Genomic DNA, 24,195 nt, shown 5'->3' on the forward strand with positions numbered 1-24,195 from the left:
AAGGATGAGACTTGGTTTTGTTTCAGATTTTTTTTTATTCAGTTTCTGAAAGTATGAAAATAATCCACTGAAGTTCATAGCAGTGAAGATAAATGTGTATTCCTTTGCAAAGACAGATTTTTGAGTTGAATTGAGAAGGTAGAAGAGAAGAGATAAATATATATTGAATATATTTTTAATATCTGAGTTTAGGCCTTCAATAAATCATTAATGATTACATTAATGTGAAATAATTAATGATTATGTTAATGTGAAATCATTAATGGTTGCATTAACTTTGTCTTGAAAGCCTTGCTTTTCTCACTGCTGTTGATAGCTTGGATTCACAATGCCCAGCACAAAACCTCTACAAGTAACTGTAAGGTAGGAAAGCATACAGTCCATGTGGCTACCTGGTAATCTGGGGCTGAATTATGTGAGGTATGGTCTCTTCAGCATGGGGATTATGAAGTGTTTTATCAGTGTTTTCTCTCAGTTAATAGAACAAAGAAAGATTAAGGAAATTTAACCAAAATTCATTTACAAAATCATATGTACCATCAAGTGAAATGTGGGGAGTTTTCCAGTTATTGCTTCATCGTGAGAAAAAGCCTGAATTTACCCTGATTTAGTTAATTGCCTTTTTTTTTAATCTCTCCCAAACATGTATCTTCATTTTGGCTGCCCAGTCCTATTGCTTTACTTGAAGTGATATTTTGGTAGTATCAGGAATCCTGTTGTTTCTAGTTTAAGCTACCATAGCAGGCCTGTCAGTCTCAGCCTAGCAGAAAACCGTGAGCAGCAGGAGAATTGAGCTGAACAAACAGGATGGGTGGATGGAGTCAGTTTGTCCTTCTTAGATGTGGGACATTTGGAATCACACCAGACATGAAGAACTTGACCTTCCCTAGTGAGTCAGTGTTGCTTTGTGGGCAGTCTGTGCTTTACTGCAGGGAACAGGGTTGCTTGAGAAAATGTGAAGCATGAGCAGCCCCAAAATGCTTTGTGTTCAAGCATTAACATACCACAATGTGATAATATCTGCATTAAGTATCTTTCAGGTTGTTTTTAGGCTACTCCTGTGAAGATTGAAGCTCCCAGAAGGAACTGAACACCATCAGTAGCACACAGGAGACAGCTGGATAATGTCCAACAAATGTAAAGGTTTATAAAGGGAGACAATGGTTGCTGCCCATATTCTTCATTTTGTCACGTTTCCTTCTCTCAATCTCCAGTGACTCCAGATGTCTGTGGGAGGCCTTATATAAGCACAAGGTAAAGAATTTTCATGGAACAATGCACCACTCTAGGTCTGCAATGAGTCACCTCATCTGTGCAGCATTTTTCAACATAAATGTGTGTTTTTAAAAAAAAATATATATATTCTAGGTGTGAGCCTGTAAGAATGCAAGAAAAGTGAGTAACAGTCCTCTCAGTGAAAGCGGTGGTATCTTTCCATTTTTCTTTTCTGGAGAGGACAATAATATGGATATGAAAATGCTCCTATCTAAAGAGGTCTTTTAGCAAAATGCAGTAGGTAGAATTCCAAAGGGGAGTGATTCAAGTGAAACAATTATATTTCATGCTTGGGATCCAGTTTTTCTTAATTTACTCTGTCCTTGAAAATCTTTTGAGGTCCTGGTCTTAGTGGATAAGTTATTAACTGGAAACACTTTTAACTCCTAAAGAGTATCTTTGTAGGCAAGAATCAGCAGAAGATTCCTGCTTGGTTCAGCATTTCTAGTTTTGTTCTGATCCATATGAGAGCAAAGTCTGGACTTTTGCAGACATGTCTGTTGCTGCCATACACATGTGTGCTCCAGCTTAATTGTCATGCCCTTAAAATCTTGGCCTTGGCCATGGAATGTTCTCAATTATGAATTTCACATCTTTTCTGTAAATAGCAGGAAAGGACTCATGCCTCTCAAAAACTGTTTCTTGAGGTAGCACTTTGAAAGAGCAGCTTGGCTTGCTTTCTGGTGGTTGGGATCAACCCAAATCCCCTTCTCACAGGCTGGGAAATGCATAGTGGGAAAGGCTTGTTTTCAGGATGATGGTCACAGGATGGATTCATCATGAATGTCAGGATATGGTCATTCTTCATTGCTCTCTTAATATCTAAAGTGAAGTACCTCTTAAATAAAGTTTGGGCTCCATGGTTCATTCTTTCACTTTTTATTTCTCCTTCCCATGTTGTCCCCCGGTGAAGGTCACTGGGGAAATATTCACTTTTCAGGCTTTGTAGTTGATCAAGTCTCTGATTCATCATCAGTTTCAACTGTACCTTCACCAGCAGGATACAGAACCAGGATTTCTCTGCTTCCATCTGATTAGTGTGGGCTTCAGTTTCTGTCTTGTCCTGGAAATGCCTGTACAGGTCATATAACACCATCCACATGCATACTGTCTGGCACCTCAGCATTTGAGAGTCTGAAAGAGGAAAGTTATGGATAGTTAGCCAAAGCTAACTACACCAGAGTTTTCTGTACCATGTCTTGACATATCAAGAAAAAAAAAGAAAAAAGGAAATAATTTGTTGGAGCCTAACTGAGCCTAACTCATTTACTAATTGAGCACTTAAAGAATGTGGGGGTGTCTTGTGCATTGTATCTCGGCACTATCCTGGTTTTTATGAAGGTCATAGAGCTGTTCCTCTTGTGCAATAGTTTTCAGTTTACCCTGATCTTTATACTTTGTCTTGAATTATTAAAACTGCTTTCAAACAACTTCTGGCAAAAAGCAACTTTTCCTGCTATGCTGATTTCAGTCAGTAACTGCAGTCCTTGCCCCTGTCTGTGTTCTGTGTCTGGGTGTTGCCTATCAGTGCCCATAACTGTATCTGCTTTGTTATCTGTGTGGAGGTTCCCTGGACCCATTTGTACTTTGTGGATATACAGACAAAAGGGGAAGGGCACTAATTCCTGTAGATATTGTCTAAGAAACAAAATTTCCTTGCTGTCTGTGACCTTTAATTTGTAACAGCAGAACTTTCAGTTGGATGTGGACTAAGGGCTTGGGAAACCTGTGGGAGTTTGGGGAGGGGTTCCTTTTAAAAAAAAATTATCAATAATACAGGATCATGAGATGAAGGAAATGGCTGTGTAAACATAGTAAACTTTTTTGTGGATCAGAAAAAAAAATCATTAGTTGAATTAAGTTTTAAGCCAAGAAGTCAGTGTTACATAATGCAATTTGAAGAAAACCTCCTGTGTTCTTAGGGAAGATGTTTGGCTTTTGTTAGCAACCTTGATTGGTGAAACTGAAAAACTTGTAACTTTTAATAGCTCAAGGTAATACATTCTTGTAATCTGCTTATGAAGTCTTTTATCTGGAAAGTAAAAAACCCAAAAAACAAACTGTCTCCACAAAATCAAATGACCCTCCCACTCCCACCCAATTCCTCCAGGAAGATAATTCTGTTCTGTGAAGTCCAAGTTTAGTTTGGATATTTAAAAAAACTTATTTCCTCCCTCCCTTGCTCAGTCTGTTTGAACAAGTACATTATGTTTTGAAATGCATATAATTTCTCTTTGAATTTCTGAAGGAAAACTTGTCATCTCTGATACTTTTCAATGTGAGATTAAGACCTGTCATTGTATTTGGCACTACTGGCACTTGTTCCACTCTCAAGTAATGGTGATTTTTAATTATGTGGTTGTTGCAAGAAGCTTGAACAGACAACTTGTTACTTCAGTTTCCCTCTGTGGGATGTAATCCTCAACATTCTTTGCATACTAAGGTTTATACTGCTGTGTTTTAGGAATTTACTCCTCTCTTATCTTGGTTCAGTTTAAGGCTGTTACTCAAATGCTTTGCATTGAGCAAGTGAAACAGCACTGATTCTGTTTGCCAGTGTTCTACTCCACTGGAGATAGTGCAGAGACATCTCTGTGCTACTTGGACTTCTTAAGAGATTTTATGGTGCTTTGTGCTCTGTGAATTTATGTGAAATGGAAGGTAATGGAGTTAATTACCGGTTGGTTGCAGTTGACAGAGAAGAGCCATAATGTTGTTTTCTATTTAATAACAAAGTAAAATGAAATAATTTCTCCCTTGACATATATTCCCACAAGAAAAGGAGAAGTTTCTGGGTAAGAGCTGGTAAGTGTTCAAACTGGTCACAGTCCCTTCAGGAGGGCACTTGCATGGAAAGTGTGTTTGTCCTCCTGTCTTTGTTCTAAACACATTGATTTAAAAGTATATATGGTGGGTTTTTATTTGGTCTGTAGTATTTTTTTTTTTGATAGGCTTGTTTTGTAAATACCTAATTTCAGTTCTTGGTGTTAAACAAGAAAGCATGATGCATTCCAATGGGAATTTTCTGTCAATTCAGTGAAGCTGTGAAACTGCAGTAATTATTCTCTCTTATGTCTATGCTATTACCTGGTTAACTCCCTACTGTCCTCAACAAAGCCTCTTCTAAAATTAAGTAGTGGGCTCAGGGCAAACTATAATTTTGTTGATTGTTAGGGGTCTTTTTTGTTTCTTTTTTTTTTTTTTTTCAAGGAAAAGACCAGTTGTGTGGCAAAGAGCTACAAGAGGTTTAATATATATATACCAAATCCTGGTAAGCTCTGGCTAAGAGAGAAAGAGACACAGCCAGGTTTAAACTTACCTGTCTTATTTCTGCTATTAAGACTGAAAAATTTGGAGTAGTTTCAAATGCTGTTTACAAGCCATCTATAAAAGGGTGCTGTGCAAAGAATGTCTACAGAGAAGTGCTGGATGATGAGTAAGTATTGAGGGCTTCTGAGTACTGTTGTCCAACACCTCTTTCCAGAGGGAGAGTATTGTGGAGTTTGATCCCTGCAGAGTTCAGAAAAGACAGGTGGTGTCAACTACAGAGACACTCAGAGGTGTGAATGGACAGAGATATCTGTCAGGATTTCTGCAAGTGGCTTCATTCCTTCTTTCTGTGTTTGACTAACCACAGGCTCTTTGCCCAGAGGAGACTCAGTGCTTCTCAATAATGTAGGCAAAGCTGGGTTTGTTTGTGAGAAATGATGGAGTGGGGCTCCCTGCTGTAGAAGAGGGGAAGCAGGTGTATTTTGGACAGTAACCTTGAGGGGACAGGCATGCCTTTCTTTGGAATAGGGACAGCTGAATACAGCTGGGCAAAACCCTGTCTTTTCCACCAGAGTCACTGGCTGCACACTGGCTGTTCCCCTCCCTGTCACCAGCCGAGTGTCTCAGCCTTCTGCTTCCTCAGCTGAGTGCCAGCTTTTCCACACTCCTGTTTAGTGTCACACCTGTGAGCTCATTTTTACTTCAAGTCCCTTCTGAGCCCTCTCTCCTTTCTAGGGTACAAGCCCTCTTGGATAAGGAAATTTACTTTCTAAATAGTGAGGGGGCATATCCTGTTTTAAACCTGTACTCAACTGAATTCAGCTCACTGAGTACTCAGCTACATTTTGTGATTGACTGACTGACTCATGGCAAAATGTACCCTTCAAGTTTTTCAGATCTCTGTAGTCATTGCTGGTATTTCAGCTCCCTGATGAAAAGGTCTGCAGGATGTGACTCCTTCCCTTCACTAGTAGTGCTTCCTCTGGAAAGAAGTTCTTAGTAAGAAGAAACCCCTCCTGTCATGACATCACAAAAATGTCTATGGAATAAACAAAAAAGTTCTGTGCCCTGTGGCCAAGAAGGCAAATGGCATCCTGGGGTACATTAGGAAGAGCATTGTCAGCAGTTCAGGCAGTGATCCTGCCCCTCTATTCAGCCCTGGTGAGGCACATCTGGAGTGCTCATCTGTGCCCAGTCCTGGGCTCCTCAGGACAAGAGAGACAGGGAGCTCCTGGAGCAGCTCCACTGGAGGTTGCAGAGATGAGGAAGGGATGGAGCTTCTCTCTTATGAGGAAAGGCTGAGGGAGCTGGGGCTGTTCAGCCTTGGGAAGAGATGACTAAGAAAGGAACCTCATCAGTGCCTGCAGGGAGGGGTCAGAGCAGGGACCAGGCTCTGCTCGGTGGTGCCCAGCAATGGGACAAGGGGCAGTGGGCAGGAATTGATGCACAGGAAATTTCACCTGAACATGAGGAAGAAATTCTTCAGTGTGCAGTGACCAAACACTGGGACAGATCCCCCAGAGAGGGTGTGGAGTGTCCCTCACTGGAGATGTTCCAGAACCATCAGGATGCAATCGTGTGCCATGAGCTCTAGTTTGATCTGGCTTGAGGAGGGAAGTTGGACCAGATGACCGAGTGGTCCCTTCCAACCCTACCCAGTCTGTGATTCTGCAATAAATCATAAATTTTTGTCTTGTAGCCATTTCAGACAGCATTAAAGGCCATGAGATTGTAATGGGAAAGCTCCTCTGGTGATTAGTGCTCTCCCTGAAGGGAAGGATGGAGTTCTGTGTAGCACCTGGTAGAGCTGGTCTTGGCACTAGGCTTTCTTTGACACCAGCACAGTGTGCACAGGTCTGCAGTGATAGCAAATGTTCCGACGTTTGCTATCAGGACTGCATGTGGGAATTTACTTTTACATGTTAAGTCTCAGAGTTACAAATTTCAGCATCAGTCCTACTGATTCAGGCCTCCTTCACTGGAGAAGGAGAAAAATGTTAAAATGACATTAAACACACTGCAAATGAACACAGATGTGATGAAACTGAAACCTTTGCTGCCTTACATGTTGAAAATTTTCTTAAATGCAAATATTACACGGTGACAGCCTAATGATTAGGAATGCAGCTAAAATACCTGAATTTCAGTTTTGACCTGAAGTTCAGTTTGTATTTTGTTATTTTAAAAGTTTCTATTTCTTATATGTCCCACCTAGTTAAACTAAAAATCTGGAAGTTTTCATTGGAGTGCTCAGTGGCAATGTACATACTTTTTGATCTTTTTAAAAAACTTGTTGACCTTTTCCTCTGACCTGCATAGGAAATAGTTTAAAATGAATGCATTAATTTGGACAGCATTTTTTCTGTAAATGTATAGAATATGTGTGCTATTGACAATGCTTTTATACTGCAATTTTTTAAGAACCTAAGGGTTTGTCTGGGTTGGAGTTAGTTTGCTGTTATGACTTTTTATGTTTTCTGAAGAGATAATGCTGACAGTGATCTCTTCAGATCCTCTGATGCTGCACTGTCCCAGGGTATAGGATCTGCTGAGGGCTGAAGTGTATCTCTGCTGTGCTCCACGAAAAACATAAATGCTGCCCTCAGCCGTGGACACAGCTGCCATCTAGGAAGGCTGTGGTGACCTCCAGGGTAAAATGATTCTGGAACACTCTGAATATCCTCAGTCCGTAGGTATTTACTGAGAGTATTGAAGCCTGGATTTGGATGGTGAGAACTGTGGGCTGCCCAGGCAGCTTGTGCACTCCCCATCGCTGGCAGCACTCAGGGCCAGGCTGGAGAGGGCTCTGGGCACCCTGGTACAGTGGAAGGTGTCCCTGGCCACAGCAGGGCTTGGAACTGGGCTTCGTTCCAGGTCCCTTCTAGCCCAGGCCGCTCCAGTTTCATTCCCATGGCAGAGGTTGGAGCTGAGTGCAGTTCCAGATCCCTTCCAGCCCAGGCCATTCCTGGTCCCTGCCATGGCAGGGCTTGGAACTGGGGGCAGTTCCAGGTCCCTTCCAGCCCAGACCGTTCATGTTCCGTGCCCATGGCAGGGGTTGGAGCCAGGTGCAGTTCCAGGTCCCTTCCAGCCTAGGCCATTCCCGGTCCCTGCCCATGGCAGAGGTTGGAGCTGAGTGTATTTCCAGGTCCCTTCCAGGCTGTTCCCGTTCTGTGCCTGTGGCAGGGGTTGGAACAGGTTGCTGTTCCAGGTCCCTTCCAGCCCAGGCCGTTCCGGTTCCGTGGCTGTGGCAGAGGTGAGAACCGGGCTCAGTTCCAGGTCCCTTCCAGCCCAGGCCATTCCTGTTCCATGCCCATGGCAGAGGTTGGAACTGAGTACAATTCCAGGTCCCTTCCAGCCCAGGCCGTTCCCTGTCTCTGGCCATGGCAGGGCTTGGAACTGGGGGCAGTTCCAGTCCCTTCCAGCCCAGACCATTCCGGTTCTGTGCCCATGGCAGGACTTGGAACCGGGTTCAGTTCTAGGTCCCTTCCAGCCCACGCCGTTCCGGTTCCCTGGCCGTGGCAGAGGTGAGAACCGGGCTCAGTTCCAGGTCCCTTTCAGGCTGTTCCCTGGCCGTGGCAGAGGCTGGAACCGGGCTCAGTTGCAGGCCCCTTCCAGCCCAGGCTGCTCCAGTTCCATTCCCATGGCAGGGGTTGGAGCCTGGCTCAGTTCCAGCTCCTTTCCAGCCCAGGCCGCTCCCGGTCCCTGGCAGCCCGGGCAGCGGGCCCTCCCGCGGGGCCGCAGCGGCCCCTGCCGGGCCTTGGCGGGCACTGCGGGCGGGATGCCGCGCTCCGTGAGCGGCCGGGAGCTCCGGGATGGTTCCTGAGGGAGAATCAGCGCCCTGCCAGCCCGCCGGGACCCGGGCGGGCTGTGTAAATAAACTCGGACACTTGGTGTTTTCCGCAGGGAAAGCTCCACTGGGCCGAGGGCTCCGGAGAGGTCTCATGGGAGCTGGTTTTGCTCTCTCGGCACTTTAAGCATTTTCACTTTTAGTGGAGATTCCGCGTGAATCAGAACGATTCCTTTCTTCTCTTGGGTTGGAAATGAAATTTCCCTTTTTACCAGGGAAAGCCTGAAGTGATTAGGGGCTATTTTAGTACTGGCAGCTTTTCTCAGTAGTTTGTTCTAATGGCTGCAGTTCCTGTGACAGATTCGTACCAAGCTGCTTTCTGAATTTAAAACAGGCTGGGGTGGTGCTCTTAGCAGCTGATCTTTTTCCTCTGAAATTCACTTTGTCATTGGTACCGCTGCCATGGCTCTGGCAGCATGTGCCACCTCCCAGGAAGCACTCCTAGGAAAATCAGTAGGGCTTTTTGAGATTCAGGTGTGCCTCTGAACAAGGGAATTTAGGATACTTTATTAGTAGATGTTTAAAAAATATGACATTGTGAATTTAACCTTTCTACCTTTAAGGTTGTGTATAAATGGGGGTTTGGGACAGCTATACACTGGAAATTTTCAGGAGCTTGTGTTGAAGGTCATTTTTGGTTTGGTATGTCTTAAATGTCTATGAAAATAGTATATTTTTATATTCACTTTATATATTATATATATTCACTTTTTATGTCTGCTAATGACGTCTAGCAGGAAAGAGAAAGCATAGCTTGTGAAATAATGAAATAAAGTTTCATTTGGATGCCTAGAGCAGGCTAACTAGGAATTAGTGTGTTAATAACAAACGGATGGTTTTCTTGTGTATTTGGAAGTGTGTACATGTGAAGGAGCAACACTGCATGCAAGATGATCTGTCACAGTTGATGTTACAAAGGAAAAGTTCCACAGAGATACTTGAGTGAGAAATAAAATTGCTGATTTTTTTTTCTGCTACTCTTCCTAACAAATCAGATCATTTTGACCTTATGTGCTCAAGAATGGCAAAAATAGCATGTGTGGCTGTGCCTGTCACAATCAAAGTATCAGCATCATGATGTCGTGGCAATGGAACACAAAGCTTGTGGCTTGAGCTTTTCTGCTGGGTTTGAACTTGCTCTGAAGTTCAGACCTGAGCTAGCTCAGGTCATTCTGGTGCCCACCTGAAAACTGAGGCATTCAGGAGCTCCAGCATCCTCTTTGCTTTGCCTGCAAAAGAACGAAGAACTGATTAATCTTTATTGTGCTCACCTAGTTTGAGATTCAGTAGGCAGACCAAAGATTGCTTTAGCTAATTAGGCCCTCTAATTGGATTTTAAAAGTTATTAACCTTTCAAATAGGCTCTCCAGAGTGGCATGTCAGCATGTTCTGAGCTAATGTGCAGCCAGCTATTGGTTCCACTTGCAGGGATGACAAGCAGAGGGCAGGCAGGGTTGAGCTGCTCCTTGGGGAAGGGAGGGCAGGGAAAACTCTGTGTCCCTGCTCTGCAGTGGCAGGGATACAGGAGAGGAAGGTGGGGCAGGTTCTCAGTGTGCCCAAGTAGCTGCTGCCTTACATTCTCCATCACTCATGGAACCAGCTGAGATTTTACAAGGAAAATCTTTCTCACAAAGAAAGTGCTTTTTTTTTTTCACCTTTGATGCTGTCCTGCCTTTGTGTTTGCCCCTCTTGTGGCATATATTGCATTTCTTCTTCCCACAGACTGTAAGGGGTTTCCTCTGAGATGCACATTACAGAGTACTGAGAATGGCTGGCCAGACTGGAGGGGTGTGTGTGTGTGTGAAAAGCTACAAAAAAAAATAATATTATTTTCTGGGCATACTGGAAGGTATAATCAGTCTTCTACAATTTTTGGACCAGCTGTGTGAGGAATTTTCAATTCTTGATGAATTTAAGTGGCCTTCAGTGTTTGTGATTCTGTGCCACTCAGTCCCACGTATGCAAGACCAAAATAGCCCTACATGAACATGTCAGAGATAACCTGAGATGTTTAGATAATCGCGACTCGTGGTCAAAGTTATAGAGATGGAAGAATTTGTGTTGCTGTAGCATGGAGCTTTCCTGCAGGCAGTTCTCCTTACCCAGCGTGCTTTAGGACTTGTGAAATTTTCTTTTTTTCCCAATGTGCAGTGGATGAGGTCATATGGGCAAGAAAAAAGATAGATGTGTGTTTACTCAAAGTTGCCCTATGAAAGAGAAGCCAACTTACAGAAGAAAGTCTCTCTGATATTCAGTTTTCATATAACAAGGAGTTTAACCCCCCCAACTCCCAAGACCTATTGCATTTTTCTTTCTTGCCATCATAATTACTTTTCCATGGCTTGTAAGTTACTCTGCAAGAGCTGGAGACTTGAGGCCAGCACTGAGCCATTTGTGTTCATGCTAAAGTGCTGCCATTTAATGGATTTAATTAACAGCAGCTGCTCCATGCTTGCTGCTCCCCTCCCTGCTGCTCATGCTCTACCTGCTCCAGAGAGCTCAGCCTGACTTTCCCAGCCCTGTCACACCATGCTCTGCTGGCAGCACGTCACAGGGCTGCCAGCCTGGTGACAATGGACTTCTGTCAGTGCTCAAAGCTCCAGGGCTGACAGCAGAGCACAGCTGCCAGCCTGCTCTCTAGCACAGAACAGAAGGAAATATGTCATGCTTCTGGTGCCGAGCTTTTTCCATGGTTTCACTTCCAAATGCTTTGCTGAGAAGCATCAGGGACTTTCTTCAGCTGCACATTGTATGTACTCAGTAGGAAATATTCAGAGAGAAGAGTGCCAAAAGTCAAGGATGGAGTTAATGTGTGCAGTAGTAGCACTCAATGATAACACTCAGCTCTTTTATCTTTGTTCTTTTTTATGCAAATTTGCTGAGTTCCACCCCGAGTGAGAAACCTGTAGCTATGGAATTACAGGCTGAGATATGAAATTTTTCTTAATGGAGCACCTACACTGATGGAAGAAGTAAAATAAAAAGGACAATTTTCTTAATATAAACTCAAAACCCCCAGTACTTTGCCTTCCCTTACATTATTTCCAGCTATATTGGTATCTTGTTGCAGAACCAAAGCATGCAGTAAATTGCTTTTTTTTTTCCATTATAGTCCTTGTTCCTGCAGTTGCTAAACTCTTTCAAGAATATACTGGGAGGTTTCTGAACTGATTGGTTGTCCTGTGTGTTAAAACTATCATAGTGCAGTGCTATTCCCCCCTCAGCTCTCAAGGCTTGTAAGTCTTCTGTGTGGTTCATTCAGCACAGTTTGTGCTGTAATGGAAACGTTCACTGGGAATATGTAGTTGTGACCTGTACAGTCTGAAATGACGCACACTTGGAAAAAATCTTAATGTGATATGTTGTCATGAGGGGTTATAAAAGCATGAAAAATAGATTGCTGCCCTATTCCTCCTCTGAAAGATTGATTATACGCTTCTTGGAAATGTGGTTTCAATTTTGGAGAGCCAAGTTGTGGTTTATGAGCAGGTACCCCAGGGCAAACCCAACCCTGCAGCAATTGGACCTGACACTCACTTGAGGCAGGGAGGGCCACAAGACCTGGGGATGTGTAGTCTCATCATCACCTTCTGGTTTGTGTTAGAATATGTTCTTGAAACCCCAGCTGAGAGAAAACTTCTGCTGTTAGTGTAGTAAAACCAGCGATGGTAAGAGTGAATAATGACCTTGAGAATCTTTAAATTTTAAAAGACACAGTGGAGAAAGATGTGTCCTCCCCAGTGTAGGGAAAGGAAGTTGAGCAGAAATAAGAGAAGGGTAAGGTTGGGCCGTGTGTTTGAGGACTGTATTTCTATTTGGAGTGCTGTCTTCCTTCTAGAGCCACGAGCTTCTAGTGAAGCTGGTTGAATGGTCCTTCTTTCCCATTCAGGAAAACTGAAAATATGTTTAAAACCAAAAAGTCTTGAATATATGCTATCAAGTCAGTGTTCATCTGCTCCTCCTGTAGATCAGACAGAACAGCTGCTGTCTGTAATCTGGGATTGGCACAAATGTGTGTATGAATAGACATAGATGCATGCATGTGTTTGTGTGCTTATTGTGATTCTTCATCCACAAAGCAGGAAATGGAATATGCTGTGTGTTCAGAAAAAGGCAAAACCCTTCAGACTAGCCTTTAACAGTCCTGGATGGCTGTAGGCTGCCACTCTAGCAGATTTGTTTGCAAGGGCTTGGTACTTCCACTTGAAAAGCTGATAATATTTTAATTCAAAGCCACTCAAACATCTGCAAGAACAAAGCCTAAAAATATTTATTTTTGTTTGTTTTGACTTCTGAAAAGTTAATACTTTAAAAAATCTCTTTCAAAAATAATGAACCATATAAAAAGCACAAAAAACTTGAAAAAATCTATAGAGATCATAGGTCAAATACAAGTGTCCAGATTTTAGAGTGCTGTGTGGTGCCAACACTCTCCAGAATGTTAGTTACCATGAGTATCTGATATGTTCACATCACAAGTCTTGAATAATTTTATCACTTTATAAAGCAAATGTTACTTATGATTTAGTTGGAAGCAGAATAAGACTCGTTTTAGGGTAACTGTAATGTCAAAGTCAATTAAAATTCAGGTTTATTATGCTGATATTAAAACTATTGGAGCGAGTGCACCACAGGGAATTGTTCACCTATTAGACAGTTCTGTGCTAAATGGAATTTCAAAAAAAGCTATTTTTGGGGAGGGTAATGCTAAAGATAAAAGTGGACTTAAGCTGTCATTTTCAGCTTCTAATTTGTACCTTTGTTTTCTTTCTGTTAAAGCCTTGGTGTTCCAAGTGAACTGCAAGATTCCAGAGGTCAGAAGTGTTTTGTGTGTGGCTTTTTGCATGGCTACCATGGATCCCTGTTTGCACAAACAGCAGCAGCCACTTGGATACCAATGCAAAACACCCTTGCTCCAATGATCATTTAGTGGCTCCCAGGAGCCAACTTTTAGTCCTTATTTAGTTGAAGAAAGAAGAGGGGAAGAGGCTTTCTGTCATCACTCATGTCAGAATGAGCTGCTTTCCAGTCCTTTCAGTCCTGTTTCAGATTGCACAGAATATTGTGCACAACTATCAATCAGCAAGTCCAGCTCTTATATGTATGGCCTGGGCAGGAATCAAAGCCACAGCCTTGGTGTTACTAACTCAGTGCTCTGCCCAGCTGAGCTCCTATGAGTGTCTCACATTAAATCAAATCACTGTGCTGGCTGCTCTTGGGAGCAGGTGCAATAAAGAAGCCCACAATAAACAACTCCCATCCTATGATCCTCAGGAAGTTGAGAGGAATTGAATGGAGAGTTGGCTGGCATGGTACTGATGATGCTGCAGAAACCAGAGAGGCTCACAGGAGGTGCTTTCACACAGGGGCTGCTTCCTTGCAAAAAATCTTCAGCACTGTGCTGCACAATTGCTGGTAGCAGTGATACAATCATAGTAATAGTAATTGCAATTAATAGTAAAGCCCATTGCCCCACCAGGACTACAGGGACTGATGAGTGAGGAGGATGGGCCTTAGCAGTCTTTAGCCATGATAGTTTTTGGTGCCAATGATGCCTCGTGAAGGCTGACCTAGAACAGAGACTAGATGGAGCTAAAGAATAAAGTAGGGATTTATTAAGAGGCCTCAAATAGATCCACCTTGAGAAGCACAACCCAAAATGGCCACAAAATGGACAACAGGTCACAGGGTCTCTCCCTTTTATAAGTTTTGGTCCATTAGCATATTGGAGCTAATTGTCCAATTACAGCTTTAGCACATCCTAGAAGTCCCATCCTTCTTGTTTTCTCTCTCTTCAGTCCACCACTGTTTATGCCCTTGGGCCTGAGATCTGGATCTGTCCATGGGTCCCCAGCTAGAGAAGGGATTGTTTTGTCTACCTATTCTGTGAAGAGAGCATACTATCCCCTAATATGAAGCCTAGCCTTACACACTAAAGCAGAATAGAATCTGAAAAATATAAAAGTTAAAACCTGAGGCATCACGAAGTGCCTCTTCTAAAATAAGAGTAGTGATATTGACAAGAGTTATTACCATTTTGCTTTACAAACCAATGCTGAATGTAGTCCTTTAAATCCCTCCTCCAGTCTTCAGAGCTAAATGCCCTGCTTGGTTTGGAAGTGGAGGAAGCAAGCAGTTTTTGAATACTAGTTTTGGAAATCCTGTTTTGTATATAATTGTGGAAGGCAGAGAGCAACATTAGACACATGTGTAGAACATGACTTTTTTAACCTTTCTATGGTGCAGTCCCAACTCATTTTTCTAGAATCATATCAGCACTTTGGGGAAAACTTTAAGTGCCAGAAAAATTCAAGCACAGGGTAAAAAGTGTTTATAAAAGGAGTGCCAAAACTGGGAAAATCTGTAACAGCAGCAATATGAAACTCTGGATATATTGCTGCTGTGTTTTCTGTAGCTGGTACTCTGATTACTGTTACTTATTACTTATACAAGGTTATGTTTGCTATTTCTCACTGTAAGAAAAGTTCATTAGAAAAGAAATGCTATTACTTTGCTTTTAGAAGTGAATGATAGTATGAGGTTTTTAACTCTCACTTCTGCAAAATGATTTTGATGTCTAGTCATACCCCACCTTTTTTAACTTGTTTCTATTGTTTTGTTTGGGTGGGCTTTTTGTTTGAATTTTTGGGGGTTTTGTTTGTTTGTTTGGTTTTGGTTTTTACAGCTGTCTCCTAAATGTAACATGATCAGATTCCTTTTGTTTCACCTAGACATTTAAGTACTGTGAAAAAGATGGAGAAGAATGGTGAAGAATGAGTACTAATGATTGCTACATCTTTGTCTGTGCCTTTCACATTTTCTTTTTAATTTAAGGCGAGCTTTCAGAAGTGACACTACTTCAGTAAACACCTTAGCATCATTGACATTGGGGAACAACACTAAATTTCCTTAAACCTTTAAAAATCAAAATGTTTTCTAGGAATTGAAGAAGTGTTTAAGTGGTAGGATGCATGAAAACTCTCTGTTCTTCATTTAAAAGCTAGAATGTAATCTACAAATGCTTTCATGAATTTGTTCCTCTTATGTAGATCTGCAAGTTTTGATAATACCTAAACAGTGTGGGTGTGCTGTTTTATGGTGTTCATGTGAATGTACTCATCTGCTAACAATAATGGAGTGAGAGAAGCTCTGGCTGTAGTCTTTCAAATACTGTTGTTTTTTTTCCACTGTTCACTTGGGCAAATCAGACTTGAATAGTACTTTTAAACATTGGCTTTTCAAAGCCTCAGTGAATTGTTTAAAGACATTGATGAATTTTATTACACAGGCTTGGGAAACACCGTCCTCCTAATATGTCTGCAATACTGTGTTTTAATACTAGTTCAGAGATCTGATAATCTTATTCCTTAAAAAAGGGTTTGTGGTGTTTTGGGGTTGTGGGTTTGGTTGTTTTTGGGTTTTTTTTGTTGTTGTTGTTGTTTTGGTTTTTTTTCCCCAGAGGACTGAGGAGACACTAAGAAAAAATGGAGCAGTTTTAATAAAGGAAATCTTGCTCTTCTGATAAATATATTTTCTTGCTCCTTTGATATGAAGCAGCTGTTCATTAGCAGCAAAAACAGCCAGTTTTTGTTCTCATATGATTCAGGTAAAAAAAAAAAATCTTATGGATTTTTTTTGCTGATAGAAGATGGAACTGGGGATTCCTTGATCCTACATAACAAAATATTTGTCTGTTCAACAAACTGAGACTTCAGAATATACCTGCATGATTTTTGGGAAATTAAAGCTACTTTGGAGCATTTACAGTGAATCAGTGACACTGATCATGGCATTGAAATAGCCCAACTTGGTTAAGTTTGTGCTATAAGCAAACATTTAAAAATGTTTTATTACATCATCCTAAGGCTTAAGATTTTATAACATATAGCCACAATTGTTTAACTGTTGGCCCCCCCACCAATTACTTCATAAGGTGTCACATGCTTTGGTTCGCTTTCCAGAAAAAGACTCCTTCCTAAATGTGTTAGTGATGAGCTTATCTGATCTAGTTTCTTCAGTTTTTTCCCTCCAGCTGAACTCATTGCTCTGCGAGGGAGTTTTCTTGTTGAGGTGGGGATAAATGAGTGCTATGAATTCAGGAGGGGTTTAGCCCTGCTATAGCCCTGGAAAGAAATGCCTGCTGGCTCTGTAAGCCCCAAGGCTGCAGGGTGCTGGAAGCTGGGAGCAAACAGTAGAGTAAAAATCATGGTGTGCTTTCCTGTATTACCCCTAGCACAGCATTTGGGACAGGATATGGGGCTGGAAGAGCTTTTGACTCGGGCCAGTAGAGCCCTTTAAATGTTGTTGTTACCTGAGGGTCTGAGCCATCTTGCCTGCCTTATCCTGCAATGTGGACTTTTGCGGTGGCTCCTCTGACACACCTTGGGGATCCCCCCAGAAGGGCTGGGATGGGAAACCTCCCTGCACCTTCTATGGCTGTTCTCTGCCCATTTCTGCAAGAGCAGGTGCACCTGTGCTCAGTCTTCCATGCAATTTGCTGAGCCTCCATCAACAAGTGAAAAACCAATCACAGCAAGGTGCTTGGATAGGGGAAGAACAGAAAGTAATGAAACTGAGAAACTTCTGTGCCAGCTGTGCTTTGAAGTGCCTCTCAGTAGAAAGCCTTTTTTTTTTTTTTTTTTTTTCTTTCTCCTGTCTAAACTAAGACTGAAATTTAATTTGAATGTCTTCTTGTCATGCAATACCCTGGGAATGAATCCTTTAAAACAGCCTGTATCAGGCCTGTACAAATTGTAGACCTGCTTAATCTGCATGAGCTTTAACTTTGTTATGTTAGTACAGAATAATTAGCAGAAAACCAAAATGCAATTTTGTCTAAGAGAATGGCAGTTCTGAGGCTTTACCTCACCTATAGCCTTGCAAGGCTTTTAGTGGCCTGTCAAGCAATCTGTCAGAGCAGGAATGTTGAGAGCATTCATTTTTTACTTCAGTTCTTTTCTTACAGGAGCTCAAGTGACTCCACTGAAACTCTGGCATATATCACAGACAAAATTGGGTCAGAAGAGAGCACAGAGGTACTGAACTGAAAAGAGATAAATTCATCTTTAGAAGAAAAAAGCAAGTCTCAAACTGCAAACTTGGGTTTAATTTGTCTCCTCCACGTAAGGTAAGACTTTTCCTAAGGGATTTTCCAGACAAGCTAATGGTGTCTTTGATATAAATGTACTATTAAGTTTTGTAGGAAGAATGTTAATAATTTTTTTTTTGTTGAGCTATATAACTTAAAGTAACTGAAGAATATTATTTTTCCTAAAATTAAACAAAAGCAGCCTAGGGAAGACTCTGCCCCAGTTTGGTTTTGTGGTTAGTATCCAGTCGTGGAAGTTGCTGAGCGTGTTTAGGTAGTAGCAAGAGTGGTGGAATTTATATCTCACCATTAATTGCAGGACCCCAGTACTTGTATTCTGGTTATTGCCAGTCTGGTGATAAAGCTGATAGATAAAATCTGATTGTATGTATGACTGACTGGTGGTGTGCCATTATCTGATGTGAAAAATTGTAATTTCCAATTTGCATTTAAGGAAACACATATTAGCATCTTTGCTATAGAACGTGCTCCCTGATTGCACAGTCTGTTACAATTTAGATAAGGTTTGAATTTTTTGCTGGGCCTGATGGAATATGTAAATTCAGAAATATCACACTCTCAGGAAATAGCCTCCTGAAGAAGATGCCTCTACCTAAATATCTTTCAGAACACATTGGTGCATTTGCCACTTGCTCTTCTTCTCATGGAAATCTGATATTACCCAGATATTTTTTTTCTGGAGGAATTCTTCTTGTCTAAAACCTTCTGGAAGCAATTAATTCTCCTGTGAATTCACTATCTAAAGCTGTAACACTATTGCTTCTATCAATAAACTGAATGAGAATGGGTAACTCCAGATTTATCACTTAGTTATGATACAAATCCTCCAGTAATTATTGAAAACTTTCTTACAACCAACCTACAACTCTGCAAGAGGGGCATCGTGGTTCACACTACAAAACTACATCTAACATATAATAATCCTGGTGAATCATTCTTTTGCAGCAGAGGGGATGTGGGGAAGAAGATTGCAAAGGGGAGGCAGGATACACAGGAGATGGTTTCTGACAATTTTTCTAGTGTTAATATTGTGTTACATATGTATATCATGTACTGTGTATCATTTAAAATAAAAATATTCAAATCCAGCATGAAGGAAGTCAAGAAAACACATGTGGTTCCAGATGTTCTGTGATGTGTATCAAAACAAGGTTATGAAGAGAGCCCACATAGACTACAAAATAGATACTAGTTAAAAAAAAAGCTTATCTGAATGAAGATTTTGTTTTCCCTTATCTCTTACAAAACTGTGTGGGAGTGTACTGCTGCTATGCAAATTGTATTTGACAAAAGCAGTAGGTGTCTGTTTAAGAGCATATCTTATCACCTAGACATTTCTAATAATAACTTAACTTCTGATACCCCTGATATTACAAATAGTTTTCATAAATACTATATAACAAATTGTCAAATCCTTATGTGAAAGCATTTACTGTATTTGCAACCACTTGGGGTGTAAGTCACTAACTTTTTTAGCTAATTTATTTTAAGAATTATTATTCTCATTTAGCACATCCCCTGGTAAAGTCAGATTCTGAAAGGTAAGGACAGACTTTTTATAAGGTTGGTAAATCAAAGTTAGTCTGTCAAGATCCTACTGCTATTGCTAGAACTTTTAATTAACTAGCTTTTAAAGAATTACCACATCTGCATATGGGAAGAATAAATCACTGAGGTAGAAAGCCCAAGACCTTCTTAATGTCCTTGTAAATAACATGGAAAATCTGAAGATTTGCCTGGAAGCTGTTGTAAAAGAAAAATCTAGTTTAATGTGCTGACCTGATTCTGTTCCTCCTGGTAACCTTGCTATAAGGTTTTAAGTCAGATGGAGCATATTTGAGAATGTAATAGAAAGCAAAATAAATAATCAAGTGTTTTAAATGAAATGCAGAGAAATATTGGTAACTTTCAGTTTGGGGATGGGATTTTATTCTTGTTGTTGGGGTTTTTGGTCCTTCAAGTATGGTAAATGATTTTGGAGCATAAGTGTGTACATCAAAGTGTGTTTGTTTTCATATGCTGTCACTTAAATTTAGAAAATAAAACCCTGTGTTTTTGTGCATTGGCATACATATGTATGAGTGTGCACACACATTATATTTCATAGTGATGGAAGATAATGGTTGTTTTCTTAAGGTTAACAGATTGCATTTTAACAGAAGCTTTAGGAACTTAATGATGTTTTTTTTATCTATACCTACCCCAAATGGATGCAGCTATTATTTTCTTCAGATTTAATGAAAAGAAATACGTTAAACTACCTTTTCTTCATCTTAAACATCAGCCTTGTTAGGTACCACAGCTTAAAAATAGGACTGAGAAAAGCTGTGTCTCACTAAGCAATAGTATATTTTTTAAGAATATGATAATGGGGATTACAGTACCTCAAACTACTTTCTCTGATATCAAATGCTAGAGCATTTATCTTTGAAATGCTCCCAAAGCTGCAGCTGCTCAAGGGCTATAAGGGGCAATCATTTGAGACATGGAAAAGTCAAATGTCTCTTTTGAAGTGCCAAATTGTATTTTTTCAAGCAGTATTCTCAAAATGGGAGATACGAGTTCAGAGTCCTTTGCAGGAGAGCTTCAGTGCAATGTGCACTTTGGAGGGAAGTCACTGTGGTTTAAGTGTGAGTGGTAAGGACTTTTTGCTGTACTAAATGAAAGAGAAGGACTTCAAAGTTCAGTGTTTGCCTTGCAACAATTGCCAGTTTCTGATGTCCAGACTCTGAAGTGAGTTTGATCTTTGCTCTCAAAATTACTCATTTTGTCTCAGAGGTTGAAACTGTCAGAGAGACACCAGACCCTCCTTAGCTGAATTCTAGCTTTCATTTCAGCAGCCTGCTTCCAGGTAGGAATTGTCAGGATGCCTGCACAGCTCTGCCTTGTACAAGTGGAGCGGATGGGAATATTTTTAGTTAAAGAAACCAGATCTGATTTATAAGAAATCTTCCTGACCACCCTTTGGGTGAGTGGAAGAGGAGAAGAGAGAAAGGTTGGGCTGTCAGGTAGCAAGTAACACCATTGTGAAACATCTCACCAGGAAGCTGAGGTTCATATTGAGGTTTCTGCCTTGCCTGCATGAATGGAGAAGCTCCCCAGCCACCAGCTATCCAGGCAGAGTCTTCTTGCGCTGTTTATACAAAGTGGGATAGCTCCAGCAGAGCCAGAGGTACTTTATCCAAAATAACTGGTGATCAGGTTACAGCTTTGGGATCTTGGAGAGCAAAGTTCAAAACCTCCTTCTGAATCACTGAGAAGAATTCCCTTTTGGAACAGCTTGAGCACAATGTTTCTCTGTCATGTAAAATCACACTCTGAGCGAATCAGATGTGTCTGTGCCTCTGTCTCAGGAGGCCAGATGAGCCCTGAGAACCAGGGTGTTCTGAATCTGGGGCCATAATTGTGAGTGAATAGCAAAACTTGCAACTCCTTGATTTCTGTCCTGATGAGACTTCTGTTGTTCAACAGTTGATCTGCCACAGGAGTTCTCTGTTGGTCTGTAGGGCAGTCTGTAAGCACATCACATGGCTATTGCTGACAGGGTGAAAAGGGCAGGTGGCCACACGACCTTCTCTTACCTCCCTCCTAGCTCTTGCAGAACGCCTGCTAAATGCCAGGCATTGCTGCCATCACCTGCTAGGGGTGAGTCAGGGTTGTGGAGGGTGTTAGATTGTCTGTGAGATCCCAGCTTTGCAATGAAAGGTATGGAGGTAATGAGGGAACTGGAAAAGGAGAGAAGTGCTAAAGAAGGCAAAGAGGAATAGATGAATTAAATATTATCCCACATACAGTGAAATAAGTATTCCTGCCTAAAATAAGGGTGGTCCCCACAAAGTGAACCACAAATTGGCTGGCTAAATAGAGGACGACTGCATGATAGTGGACTTCTGTGAACTGATTCTTATTTCAGTGAATGGAAACCACTGTCTTCCTACAGATCAAACTGTAGCAACACATCCATGTTCCTTTAGCCTTGTTCTCTTCATTGCACCTCTCTCCTCATTGCATCCTCCTGGCTTTATTCCCTCACTGTCCACTCCAGGCCACCAATCAAACAGCTGCCACCTGCTCCTTGCCTCCTTGTCTGCCCTGCCTGTGCTACTGCTGCCAAGGGCCAATAAGTTGATTAGAGGAATGCAGCACCTCTCCTCTGCAGAAATGATGAGTGAATTGGGATTGTTCAGCCTGGGAAGGCTCTGAGATGATCTAATTTCAGACTTCTGTTGCCTGAAGGGAGCCTACAGAATGCATGAGGACTATTTACAAGGGTATGTAGTGACCACACAAGGGGGAATGGCTTTAAACTGACAGAAAGTAGGTTTAGACCAGATGTTAGGAAATAATTCTTTGCTGTGTGAGGCACAGGAACAGGTTGTCCAGGGGACTTGTGGATGCCCCATCCCTGGAAGTGTTCAAGGCCAGGTTGGATGGGTCTCTGAGCCTGGAGTTCTGGTCTAATGACAGGTGTCCCTCTCCCTGGCAGGAGTGTTGGACCAAGATGAGCTTTAAGATCCCTTCCCACCCAAACTATGAAATCAGACTGAACAAGATTTGCCCATGTGCTACCGAGGTGTGTGTTCAGGCATGCTTCAGTGATTTCAATAAAATGAAATTAAATGATTGCACTTTAAGTTGCAAAGAATTTATAGACCAGTTGGGCTTTCTGTCTTTCTGAGGAAGGCCAAATTGGAAAATTACCTCTAAATATTTTAAAATATCAAAATGTACACCTAGACAAAGACAAATTTCTTGCACTCAGGTAACCATGTATTCCAGAACAAATTGAAAAAAATCTTGGTGCAGTAAATGCAGTTTCCTGACATATGCAAATAAAGGCAGCAGTGTTCACTGCACGTGCAGTGTGTGTGAGATTGCAGCACTGTAACCAGTCCAAGTTCCTGGGAGCACAGAGCCCAGTGCTCCATCCCTGGCAGTTACCAGCACTGGCTGCTGAAGGAAGAAAGTGTAACTTAGCAGCAAACAGTAAAACTTCCCAGGAATATTTTCCTAAGCTTCAACAATTTGCAGTTCAGGAACTTTATGAACCGGGGATAGTGACTCTGCAGTGAAAAACCAAATAGCTGCACATTAAGTATTTGTGGTGAGGGAGTCAACTCTCATGTAGCAAATGTTATATGAGCACATAAAGGAGGTCTGTTCAGTCTGTATATACAAATGAGATGGGGAATTAATTTTCCCATTTCCTGCCTTATGAATGCTTTACTTAAGAACATTTGTACTAATTTTAGTTAAGTTCTGAAAACAAGGGTGAAGTCCCATGGTAACGAGTGATTTGATAGGGGAAATCAAAGAGTCATATTTAAAAAAATGTTAAGAAGTATTCTGGATATTGTGACCGGTGTTTCCTATTCCTGTTGCAGCTCTAGTGTTTAAAGGTGAGTAAATTTTTTTAAGTCTTGGAGCCTGATCATTCATTTATAGGTAAATTGGTTTAGCATTAGTAGGACATTTAATCCATCGTGTGAGACAATAATACAAAAGTGAGGATGACCAATTATTCTGTTTATGTGATTTCATTGTAGGCACTGATACACATCTCTGGAGAATACTTTCAGACAGCCTGAATAGCTGTTTCATGCAAAATTTCCTCATGTGCTGTCTCTAAGAATCTTCTGACAAATAGATATCTATTTTTCGTTCATCACTATTCAAGATTTTGTGTAAAAATATTCAACATAAAACTATTTGTTTTTGTTGTTATTGCAGAGATGCAATGAAAAGTAATAAGCAAAGATTCATTTGGGGGTTTTTTTTGGAGACCAATATGTAGAAAATGCATGTAATTTAATTCCTATTGCAAATCTTTCTGTATATTGATAATTTCATAAATGTAAAATTGCAACTCTTTCTGTATATCACTGCGTGAGCACTTTTGAGATCCAATTTTAGACCATGGTCCTTAAAATTCAACCATGAAAGATCATAGTAAGAATATTCTGGAAATCTGGTGCTTTCAGCAATGAACAAACGCTTGGAAAGTCTCTTCAGGAAATCTTTTTTAGAGATGCCTGGAGATCTTTCCAATTTAACCTATCTGGAATCTGAATCTTTATCTAGCAGGAAGGAGATTTGTTCCAGGCCTCACTTCAATGGTGACTATTTACACATTATCCTGTTGTCTAAAAAATACAAGTAATATTGGAGTTTAAATGAGTTTACATTATCTTTCCTTCCTGCACAGGAGTGGCAAAAGGCCAGGTCCTCCTGCCAGCAATCCTTACAGATCCACCAGTTTTCATCTCCCAACTGCAACTAGTGCAGGATGGAAAACACTCCTGGTGGGGAGGGTGTTCACTTGGATTGTAAGAGTGTATTGTAAAATGTGCATGTGTCTGGAACCCAGTAGTTTCAGTGCCTAAGAAAATGCTTTAAATATGATTCCTTTTCCACAAAAGAAAGATGCTGTTGGCCTCTACTTCTCTGAGTGGAACAGGTAGAGATTCAGATATCTGTTTATGTTTATTGCTGAATCAGCCTTTTGAACTCATGTGTGCCTCAATTCTAGTTCCTGAATTTTTTCTCCCTTTAGGTACCTAAATTGTCAGCAGACTTGGCCTTCAGTCTCCTGTGATAATTCTTGTTCGTGACAAAGTCCCTCTCCTCACACTTCAGAGTTGTTTTGTGAACTCGTGTAGATGTGATCAATTTATGCTAAATTTGTGTACATAAT

This window comes from Melospiza georgiana, chromosome 2 (assembly GCF_028018845.1).
Source record: "Melospiza georgiana isolate bMelGeo1 chromosome 2, bMelGeo1.pri, whole genome shotgun sequence".
NCBI lineage: Eukaryota > Metazoa > Chordata > Aves > Passeriformes > Passerellidae > Melospiza > Melospiza georgiana.